The 12950-nt window shown below is 32.6% G+C and overlaps 1 protein-coding gene across 2 annotated transcripts in view; it reads left to right on the top strand.

Moving 5' to 3' along the window:
* LOC149425895 (hemicentin-1-like) overlaps nt 1-12950 on the top strand; it is a 440318-nt gene that overhangs the window by 57633 nt on the left and 369735 nt on the right. The gene's annotated exons all lie outside the window — the stretch shown is intronic.

Below are 12950 nucleotides of genomic sequence, written 5' to 3'. Positions count from 1 at the left end.
ATTAAAAATGAGACATGTCATTCAAAAATAAAAACGAAAATTAGATCGTTCTACCTCCGTCAAACATAAAAACAATTAATATTGTGGTACCAAGATATCAAGTTGAAATTAAATATATTGCTATAAGCTAATAAATAGAAAAAGTGAGAGATTTCTTACAATTAAACTGATTGATCAGTTTTGTAAGATCTAAGTAAGAGAAAATAATGTACAAATAAAAAAAAACTGAATAAACACATATAAAAAAAAAACATTATTTAGCAAAAGACTAAATTGATGCATATACGATCTCCACATGCCAAATACACCATCACGCCTATAATAAAGTCGCATACATCTGAGTGTATACACAATTCTTCACAGTCCTGTAAATGTGGAACCATTGAACTGGTACAAACGTATGTATATTTGGGGATAACAGTAGATGCGCATATGAAATGGGATACACACGTTAGCAACATATGCAAACGCCTACGAGCTATTGCGGGGAGAATTTACAAAATTAAATATTTTATGCCTATAAGTACGTTAAAAATAATCTATTTGTCACTAGTGGAATCTACAATCAGATACGGAATAACGTCCTGGGGAAACTCCTGCAAGACAAATATAGGTTACATCCAATCAATTCAAAACTCCATGACTAAGCTTTTGGTAAACAAACGTATTTATGCACAAAGAAGAGATATAAAATTATTATATGAGTCAGTTAACGTATTATCTGTTCGAGGAATATTATGGTTTAAAATTATATGTCAAAACATAACGTCAGATTCAATATACAAAGAAAAAGTAGATCATGCATATGACACAAGATTCAATAGAAATGAAGGTATGTCCATTCCGAAAATTATAAATAAATACGGACAACGGACTTTCTCTTATCTTGTGCCTACCATATTTAATAAGATTCCAATGGACATAAAAATTCAATCAAATTGCACCCCTGAATTAAAAAATAAAATTAAAAAATGGTTAATAGATCAAGCTTTTTTATACTGATATTGTTTATAATCTTATGCAAATATTTATATGAATATGAGTAATTTGCCTGTGTTACAACTGACTGTCTTTGTATTTTATTATTTTGTATTGTAGTCAGTTAAAAGTTATTCTATTGTTTCTTTTTTTATATTTGGCTCTGTTTTGTCATTATATAAGTTCTTATTTAAACTCTTCTGTATCTATTTTAAATATTGTGATTTCTGGCTATCTGTATGCTTAAGTAATATATTATGTTAAACTGACCTGCTGACAAACTGCTTTGGCAGTTTAGCGGGTATAAATAATAAAAAAAAAAATAAAAAAAATAAAAAAAATAAAAGTTATCACCGTGTATATACAATATACATATATGTACCTAATTTATGAATACATGGTTATTAATTATCAATTTAATAATATTTTTATGAGAATGCATTTCTTTTTTTATTTTTAGCATAACATTTATTTTTTTAAATACTCAAAAACACCAATTTATCAATATTATCATATCTTTTCAGTTTTCTACAACATTAATTAGTTTAGTGAATATCATCCTGTTTATATAATTTTCGAGTACCACGCAAGAATTCCAACTGCTCCCAATTGTCCAGATACAGTAAGAATATGGCAATCCCTAAATGACGTATATTGTGAGGCTCGAGGTAGTGAGGAAAAAAAGAGATGGGGAGATAAAGGTTAGGATATTAGTGGATAAGGGTGATAATATCTACCATCCCGTTTGTACCGATTTAAAAAAAAACCGATATCGCAAATTGTAAATGTTCATCAAAAGAAATTCTATTCTACTCCTGGGTCCCAAATGTACTAGTGAAAATATGTGTTTCTGAAGTGAGAAAGTTTTTTTTATATTATCTGAAAATAATAAATGCTGTGTGGTGGCTCTTTTTGAGAAGAGGAAGGACAGAATATAAGTCTGATAAGATCCTTGTTATAAGATGGAGGAAATCGTTCAACAGCCGAGCTGGTGAACTAATCAACGAGTCGCAGAGACCCTTCTCAAAGTTCTTATGTGACAATTAACAATCGTGTACAAATGTTGGCATGTTTCTTGACTATGCACAGGTATTAAAGAGATCAATAACGCTACTTTCTCTGAGGATTTTCCATTGAAATACCGGTATAACAAGAACAAAATTCGCACCTAACGCCTGTGTTCTAAATATTGCAATCCGTCTTTTAAGACAGGGGAATCTATTAAAACGAGCACCGCGCCCGCTTCTGTACAGAGTCAAGGGGTTTTTTAAATTATTTTACGCCCGCAGCATAATAAAATTCTATTCTAGCTATCGGGAATTTTAGACAGGTGAGGCGTAGGATGATTCTTCTATTATGACGTTGGTTTCTTTTTGTTTAAACGCGGAAATACGGAAGCTTTTCCTGCCAAAACAATGCCAAAGTCATCGATGAAATGAAACAGAGAGATAATGGGAAAAATCTGAGCTTGTTTTTTTCCCATTGCAGGACTTTTACAAATGACGTCTTCGTACATTTTTTCTTGACGCCATTGTTGTTCGCTGTCCGCATTTTTTGCATCGCGGTTTGTAAAATTCGAAATAATAATAATTTAACCGAATCAAATAGTTAACAATTTCATATTAAAAAAAAAACACCAAAATGTCAAGTTTATTTAAAATTTTTGACAAAAAAAAAAAAAAAATTCTCCTACTTTCATCGTTATAAGTGAAAAAGTTGCTTTTGCAAAGATGGACGACTTTTCTAGCAGAGAGGAACCCGACGCATTTACCCACTCAATTACTAACCGGTTAAAAAATTTGATGTTACATCTACCATCTGAATACATGTTTGTGTCGCAATGGATTAGCGCGTTGTTATGAATTTATGCATAGAACTTAAACATAGAGCTTTTTTATAGTTTCCATCATAAAAACAATTTCTTTCATGTATCTAATTATAAAATAATTTCTTCAGTGAAATAAACTTATTTGTTTTTGATAACAATATGAAAACGGGAATCTATAATTTTTAAATTATTATTTTACACAAAATAAAACCAATTTCATTTGTAAGAATTTTTTATATTAAGCTTGATCAAACAATAATTCCCAAACAATTATTTATAATTTAGAGAACCAAGCTAATTAAAAACAGAATGTACTTATCGGCTACCTTTGAATAATACAAGAGTTTTTTTTATGGCGTTAACGTTAAAAATGCTCAGCATGAAGTACATATTCCAAAGCAAATTTAAAAAATAACTTATTCATTAGAAATATGACCTTTGCTAAAAATATTTTTTAACAGTAGCTATTTACATAAAATAATCGAAGCAACACAGCGATTCTCATTAGTTTCCAAGACCATTTAATTAAACAAAAAAAAACTTTTTAAAATGGGTTATTTTCATTACTTGCGTAATTACCCAACTCGTTTGTACCTTCCCCCAACCAACACCCTCCACGTGATACTTTAAATATTAACCTACTTCAATAACGTTAATCTGCCTCATTAGATTAACGTAAACGTAAAACGTATATCGCTTTTAGGCCGCGCCTAAGCCTTTTCGGCCGTTACGGATTTTTGTTGTAAATACATTGGATTACATCGGCGCGTGCAATATTTGTAATCGGGACTTTGTAACAGCTTCATTTATAGCTTATTGAATTTGTAACGTTCGTAAATGCGTAATATTTCATAATAATATTACTTTCAAGCACATTTGTTTGGAGGAAAGTAGGAAATCGATTGCGAAGGAAGATCTTAGTATACCTTTAGGGAGTAACTTTTAATCTTACTGTCATATTATTTCGTATTCCGAGTTTTCAAAATTTAACTATGAAAACAAACGTTTTCCATAAATTTTAATTTCGTAATCGAATTTTACCATTTTACAAATGTACAATTATTTGCACAGCACAAGTATTGTAGCGCCTTTCGTGGCAGCCGGACGCGTCATGCCGTCCTCCAACCGCTTTGTGTTTTTTTTAGTATTTTCAAGGAAAATGAGGCAAAATCCCTTTGAAATTATTTTTAAAATCAGTCAATAAACATTTCAAATTAGCTTACCGTAAGCAGAACTTTATAGTAATGTGATTAGAGTGCAGTGTGTTAAAAATGAATAATCGAAAATTGTGCGAAAAAATATTCGAAATTCGCTGAAGTTGAACTTGGGACGAGAATCGGTAACTGGAGGTACGCCAGATGTTTTCAACGGAATTCTTGGAAAATCTGAAGGCTCTAACAAGTGCCCAGGGTAATTTATTATCCCGACCGTCGCCTTTTATTGCGGGCACATTGCACCACTAACACAATCACCAGGCACAAGATTACATGGAGATGAATGATGGACTTTCCGAAGGTCACAGCGGTGCTGCAGAGTCTCCATCTTCGTGTCACCTGTTTCTGTACAACACCTGTTCCTGTGCTTCATTTTATTTAACTTATTTTCAATTTATTTTTGTAATATTCATATTTTTTGTAATACCTGCATTAACTGTAAAGCGCCCCTGAGGTGATATTTCACACAAGCGGCGCTATACACATTTTCCAATAAATAAAATAATATTATAAATATGAGGAATTCACAAATATTATTTGAAATATATTTTCCGAATCCCAGTAGTTTATAATGCTAGTGACGTTCGAGGCTGAAAATATAGGCTGTAATGCCAGATCTCACTATTCGAGAGTTTATTTCTGATTCTAAAATGGAATATTCAATTAAGGAGGCGTGTATGGGTACCACCGCCCTAGTAACCATTTATTGGATAACCAACACCTTTGCCACTGGTCACCCTAAGTTTTTTGCTACGTTAGGGTTTCCGGGTTCATTGGATGAGATGTGTTCAGGTCTTTGCGGTAGATTAAGAGAGGCTGGATTAGGGAGACTCTTTGATCTCTCCAGTTGGTCGACCCATCGTCATGCACCTCAGCGAGATGGATGGAACCATAAGTCAATCATAAGACAAACTGAATCCAAGATTCCTTTCCGCCCCTCATACCCTTTTCCGTCCCAAAACTTTATCTCTTTTAATGAAATAATTAAAAACACTTTGTTTTTACCACGATAATCTTTATTTTTTAAAAATCAACATGTTTCGAGAACAATGTTCTCTTCATCGGGACTGGCTAGAAATGAAAGTAAGGGGAGGAGGGGGATGATCAAAGTCAAAAAATTAAAATGGAAATATGTTTAGGATAGGTTATTGACAAAATTAATCTGATTATTACTAATATTTAAATTTCCATTGAAATTTTTTTCTAATTTCTAATATTTCTAAAAGATCTAAGTGAAAACCAAAATTTTTACACACTAACATTAGTGGTGTGTACACATTTTTAAACCTGTATTTATATCAAATGAATGGTTAAATTCAATTAGATGGTTAAGTAATTCCGAATAATTATTGCCATTTAGAAATCTCAAATGTTTCTTAAGCCTCGTTTCAAAATTTCTGCAAGTTTTACCTAAGTAAAAATGGTTACAATCATTTACTCAAATCTTTATTATTTTCATTTTCTTAAAAACCCCCTCCACACAGCATCTTAAGAGGATAAAGGCCCTGCGTGGGGTTAGTGTTAAAAACCGGTTATAGTAGGTACAGTAGGTAAAAAAAAAAATTCTAGAAAATTAATTGATTTCTGTCAAAAAGTTGATATATTTCGGCAATAACAAAGCTTTTATGTAAATTTTAGTCAATTTTTCTATTGCAATATCTATTCTAAAAGGTTCTTTATTGCCCCTTGAAGGTACACGGCGAATCAACAACGGACCTAAGTGTTTTGAGCGTTAATCGGAAATATTGACGTACGTTTTCAATCGATCACTCTGAATGGAATTCGAGGATTGAATTGACAGGAATTGATAGCTTTGGATTATTTTACGCTCCGAGGGCTAAAATACAATGTAAATTTTCCTTTCCATAGTCCCAAATCCCATTACATAGATTTTTTTCTATGTAGAATAATTTATCGCAGAATACAAACCCTAACTGTGTAAAAATGATTTTGAAATTGACTACATCTACAATATTTCATTTTATTAATTCTCAATACTGGGACTGATTTAAAAATCACTTTGTGTGATTTTTATAGTCTGGTAGGCAGGGACGTGCCTCATTTTTACTTCATTTTTCACATTTTTTCGAAACGAAAAGTTTTTGTTTCGAAATTCGCCTAAAATGAGAACGAAAAAGTTTTTTTACGTTTAACTAAATCACTCAACCACAAAATGTTGAAGAAAAACTTTGTATTCGATTAAAAGTATATTTTTTTTATAGTAGACAATCGACCTTGGACGTTGTTTATTATTCAAAAACATTGTTTTGAATGTATTGTTCGACAGAGTAATATTACTTTTCTCTCCGCTAAAGCAGACAAGTAAGCAATTGCTATCTTAGTAATATAATATTATCATTTTAAGTAATCTGTAGGAATATTGTAGAACTACGTCTGTTAATCCAGAAGTATGACGAGTGTCATCTGGTATAATCCCATTATTCTCAACAAATTGAATTTCCTTTGCAGAACAAACCAGCTTGTAGCACAACCGGTTACAGAGACTACCCGGCTAAAACGATAAAAATTTTGTTAAAAAAATCACACCCAAAATATGACGATATTTTACTAATTAACCCTAAACCTTAACAAATCTCATAAAATGAACATTTTGAGTTAATCATTTGTGGAAAAAAACGTTTTTATGCGAAATAAAAACCTTACGTTGACTTTAATTTGGCGATAGAAGAACGCATGTTTTTGCGCTAATTATAAGTGGCATAGGCACAATCATTCTCATTAAAGTGTAAAATCTTTGTAATACTTCCGTCATGAAAGGAAAAAGGTGCATACCGACATATAAAGTCAATGATACAATATTGTTCTATATCAATTACGTATGTAAACTAAGCGAGTTGAAGGATATTCTAACAAAAACGATGTTAACATTAAATTCCATATTTTTTATTCTTTCTATATGGTAGTAGTTTTATAAAAATCAATGGTGAAGATAACAAATTATTATAAGCAATAATTAGTCGCTTGAAATATCCATACAATTGAAAATATCTCCAGAAAATAAAGTTGGTTGTTTACAGGTGAAAATAATATAATAAGCGGTAATTGTTGGTTGATCTACCAGTACATATTGAATTATTTGACGTGTTGGAAATAAGCCGACGTAGCTCAGTCGTCCAGAGCACCTGACCGGACTTCATTAGGTGCGAGTTTAATTCCTGTTAACGGAATTGATTTCTACTCGGAAAATATTTTCAATTTTTATGGATATTTCAGGCGACTAATTATTGCTTATAATAATTTGTTCTCCTTTGTGCTATGCATAAAACACCTTGTCTTATAAACATAAGTTTATCATAAAAAAATAATAATTAAGAATATGATTTATAGTGGGTGATAGAATTTTTCTAAAAATAATAATTCCATTGCTTCACATTATGTACCATAAAAATAATAAGCAGATGCTTCGGAAATACCACTCCTTCAGAATGAATATTCCAAATAAATAAATAATATTTTATTAATAGCAAATTCAAATTACAAAGTTCTTTTGCAAACAGTGGCAGTTATTTTATTTTGTTTAAATTTACTATGTTCATCTGCGCTTAAACTTAGTAACATACACCCAACTGAAAGCATAATCTACATATTTCTGGACCATCTTCCTCTATGCATAAATAAGGGACGAACGTGACAACGAATCGTGATTGTCTGCTTGGCACAAAAAATCTCAATTTAGTTATCTTTCACATTTATTTGACTAAGAACATAAGCATAAAAAGTGTTTCAATGCATAAGGCACTGATTGGCAAACTACAAAAAAGTAACAATCATTTTATAAGCAATAATTATTAGCCTGAAACACTCATCCACATTGAAAAATCTCCTGATAAAAGATACATGACGCCAACGGGACCATCCCGATACATGACGCCAACGGGAACGTCCCGTTGTCGTCATGTATCTTTTATCAGGAGATTTTTCAATGTGGATGAGTGTTTCAGGCTAGAGATTGATTGTTAGATTTCCGTTTTGGCCATCCGATTGAATTAATATTTAAAATAACGTATTATATGAACAGCTTACTGCAGCTTACAGCCAATGTTTTCTCCGTTAATCCCATATTATTAGATTTTATGAATTTGACGCCAACGGGACCGTCCCGATACAATTATGACGCCAACGGGAACGTCCCGTTGTCGTCATGTATCTTTTATCAGGAGATTTTTCAATGTGGATGAGTATATCAGGCTAATAATTATTGCTTATAAAATAATTGTTACCCTTTGTGCTATGCATAAAAAAATCTTGTCTTAAACATTAGTTTACCAAAAAAATAATAATTAATACAAAAAAGTAGTTTATTGGAACTTTTCTTTTTCGTTGTAATACTTAATATTTGTTTTTTATACAGTCGAGAGATTGATTGTTAGATTTCCGTTTTGGCCATCCGATTGAATTAATATTTAAAATAACGTATTATATGAACAGCTTACAGCCAATGTTTTCTCCGTTAATCCCATATTATTAGATTTTATGAATTTGGTTCATTATGGCAAGTGATGGCTCAAGACGTTTTGCAAACTTTCCATAATATGCCGAAAATTATTCGAGTGGCCAAATGAGGTTAAATAAAAATAAAAATAAAGTTAAAGTTATTTTTTATAAATATTTTTTTTAAATTACTATTTTTCAGTAAAGAGAGAGTGCATGTATAATTTACTTGGTATTTTTATAATATCTATCTTCTTATATAATTATTATTTGTAATAATCAGAATCAGATCTTTTTTTCGCTGTGGTATCTCAAAATATAATTTCTATGGTGGTATAAAACTCCTGTTAAAAAGTGCTGAAGTGATTAATAAAAAATTATTTTTGAATTTAATCATTTACTGAGAATTTAGAGAATGTTAAAATGTTCCAGACAATTTAGCATTTCTCCGTGAAATTATTTGGTAAACAAACTATAAATTTTACAGAATTTATTTTTGTTGTGATTTAATATAATTTTTTTTATTTTATTTCTGGAGCTCCAAAAATCACAATAGACGCGGTTTAATAATGAGCAGAAACCCGGAGAACATAATTCGTTAATCTCCGGCCCTGAGTTTAAACGCACTACATATCGCAATTTATCTCAAAGTGAACCACACATTTTGCCCCAGCCAGACACAACATCCACACAACTCGCGCGAAGAGAAAATATTTCACAGAGTTCCGCGCGTATGGCAACCTAGTGGTGGATTTAAAATTACAGCTGGCAACGTCTACAGAAAACCGTCGCTGTAACCGGTGAACGTTGGCAACCCGGTGAGCGGTGTGTCTCCTTATAACGAACGTCATTGACAAATTCTCCCCTTCCTTTCCCACAAGTTTCCCACTTAGTCTTCTCTTCCGTTTATCTTATAAACTTCGCTTTCTGCGTCCCTTCCCTACGTCCTTTCCGCCTTCAACACCTACCCTACCCTCCCCTCCTCCCCTCCCCCCTCTTCACTTCCACGAACCTCACCCTACCACTTCAACCACTCCTCGGCCATTGTCTCGAGTTTATTATATATATTTAAATACTTCCGAAACAAAACTTAAGTACGAAGGACGTTCCACGTTCCGCCAATGAGATTATTCCCGCGCCAGATCCGGAACTCATAAAGCAGATAAATTATTTCAAGTGCATTTGAATTATTGTCCAACCTAGTGGAACCATTCGCTAATTTACATTTTCCCTTTCCAAATGATACACTCACGCTCACGCCCAGTTTCCTAACAACTTTGCCGATAATTTCGCTGGAGCCCAGATGCGGTAATTCAGCGCTGGAAATGAATCAGTGATAATATTTCTGCTATTAGGAGAGTCGGTTTATTAATTTAAATTGAAAAACCATAATATTTGGTGGTGTAATTTGTTTGGCCGTAACGATCAAATGTAAATATTTAAATAAAGCCACAAAATGAGTAGGTACTGTTATAATTCACACAATTTTTATCAGAAATATGAATGTATTAAGAATTTTTGTACACAAGTTATGCATGATTAAATTATATTTTATTAATGTATTTTTCTTTTGCAAGCGTTGAACAATGTCCAAATATTAAACTAAACATCATGTGTGTTTTATGTACCTAGAAATAGACGCTATGGAGGCCGTTTTTTTATAATAAATCGAGTATTTTTTATTCTTGTATTTTAATATCAAGTAAAAAAACTATTCTCAGTTTTCCGGAAATATTTTGATAGCCTTATATTGCTAAAAACGATTCTTTTATAAATTATTACGGGTAAAACAAAAAAGATTTATGTGAGTGGAAAGACATTTTTTGTGACCAAAGAAAAATGATTTCACTGAAGGAATTTCATTAAACCGATCCATAATATCACTTGACGTGGGCTGTCGAAAATGCTGGCCGATTTATTTAGTAAATTGAATGCTTTGGAGATGCAGCCAACCAGACAAATCTCTAATATATTATGGCAGGATAAAGGGTTAGATTATCGGCAAATCTATTTAAGACAGGAGTATGTATTGTGCGGAAGCCCTTGTTTGGACGAATGGAAGACTCGGCGGTGAAAGGTTAGAGGAATGCCTTCAAACCTGAGTACCTAAATTGGTCGCCATTGTCGAATTGATTTTCAATTTAAATTTCGCAGTGTGTTCGTAATGTAAAACGAATATTTCGAGCCTTATTGACAATCTGGGATTTATCCAGATAAAAAGGTATCCGATAATTAAATACATGTTTTGCTTCAACCCTTTGATTTGTCAATGTATTAAAGGTACAATCGAGAAGGGCAAACCGTGATTAGTGGGGTTTGAATGTATCCGTCAAATAATTAAAAATACATTAAAGGTACAATCGAGAAGGGCAAACCGTGATTAGTAAGGTTTGAATGTACCCGTCAAATGTTCCAATCAATACGTTAAAGATACAATCGAGTAGGACAAACCGTGATTAGTAAGGTTTGAATGTACCCGTCAAATGTTCCAATCAATACGTTAAAGATACAATCGAGTAGGACAAACCGTGATTAGTAAGGTTTGAATGTACCCGTCAAATGTTCCAATCAATACGTTAAAGATACAATCGAGTAGGACAAACCGTGATTAGTAAGGTTTGAATGTACCCGTCAAATGTTCCAATCAATACGTTAAAGATACAATCGAGTAGGGCAAACCGTGATTAGTGAGGTTTGAATGTACCCGTCAAATGTTCCAATCAATAAATTGAAGGTACCTTCGAGAAGGGAACACTGTGATTAGTAAGGTTTAAATGTACACGTTAAATGTTCCAATCAATAAATTAAAGGTACAATCGAGAAGGGCAAACTGTGATTAGTAAGGTTTAAATGTACACGTTAAATGTTCCAATCAATAAATTAAAGGTACAATCGAGAAGGGCAAACTGTGATTAGTAAGGTTTAAATGTACACGTCAAATGTTCCAATCAATAAATTAAGGTACAATCGAAAAGTGCAAACCGCGATTAGTGAGGTTTGAATGTACCCGTCAAATGTTCCAATCAATAAATTAAAGGTACGATCGAGAAGGGCAAACCGCGATTAGTGAGGTTTGAATGTACCCGTCAAATGTTCCAATCAATACGTTAAAGATACAATCGAGTAGGGCAAACCGTGATTAGTGAGGTTTGAATGTACCCGTCAAATGTTCCAATCAATAAATTGAAGGTACCTTCGAGAAGGGAACACTGTGATTAGTAAGGTTTTAAATGTACACGTTAGATGTTCCAATCAATAAATTAAAGGTACAATCGAGAAGGGCAAACTGTGATTAGTAAGGTTTAAATGTACACGTTAAATGTTCCAATCAATAAATTAAAGGTACAATCGAGAAGGGCAAACTGTGATTAGTAAGGTTTAAATGTACACGTCAAATGTTCCAATCAATAAATTAAGGTACAATCGAAAAGTGCAAACCGCGATTAGTGAGGTTTGAATGTACCCGTCAAATGTTCCAATCAATAAATTAAAGGTACGATCGAGAAGGGCAAACCGCGATTAGTGAGGTTTGAATGTACCCGTCAAATGTTCTAATGAATACGTTAAAGATACAATCGAGTAGGGCAAACCGTGATTAGTGAGGTTTGAATGTACCCGTCAAATGTTCCAATCAATAAATTGAAGGTACCTTCGAGAAGGGCAAACTGTGATTAGTAAGGTTTAAATGTACACGTTAAATGTTCCAATCAATAAATTAAAGGTACAATCGAGAAGGGCAAACTGTGATTAGTAAGGTTTAAATGTACACGTTAAATGTTCCAATCAATAAATTAAAGGTACAATCGAGAATGGCAAACTGTGATTAGTAAGGTTTAAATGTACACGTCAAATGTTCCAATCAATAAATTAAAGGTACGATCGAGAAGGGCAAACCGCGATTAGTGAGGTTTGAATATACCCGTCAAATGTTCCAATCAATAAATTTTAACGAATAATATTCCAACTACAAGCTAATGCTTCTCTGGAAGAGTAGTATTAAATATTATCATTGTAAGTTGTTAACCTTATTACTAACATGTACTTTTTCCTTTAATAAATGAGGAAATGTATATGACTCTCAAACAAAAATACGAAACAGAAACAGATTCTGTCACATATAGGAATTGGCAAAAAAATATACGGGGATTTATGTGTATTTTTTATGTCAGTAGGAGAACAAATTTCCTGCGATACTGAGGTCTTGGGTTCAATTCCTAGATTTCATTTTTCAAATTCTCGTTTCAGAGTCGCTAATATTGTCTTCAATGATTAAATATTACACTTTGAGCGAACCCTAAATAATTAATAAGCAATAATAAAACTAATAAATTTCTAGTATTTATTGAATTATTCGGCTGTTAAAAATAAGTCGACATAGCACAGTGACTTAGTGCACCTGACCGGCAATTGGAAGGGTGCGGTTTCAAAACCCGACGTCGGCATTTATTTTTTCTATAAAGATTTTTTCAATTTCTATT

The sequence above is a fragment of the Hesperophylax consimilis genome, chromosome 2 (assembly GCF_061612785.1).
Source record: "Hesperophylax consimilis isolate HC1 chromosome 2, BYU_Hcon_1.0, whole genome shotgun sequence".
Classification (NCBI taxonomy): Eukaryota; Metazoa; Arthropoda; class Insecta; order Trichoptera; family Limnephilidae; genus Hesperophylax; species Hesperophylax consimilis.
This window is presented reverse-complemented; position numbering and strand designations above follow the sequence as displayed.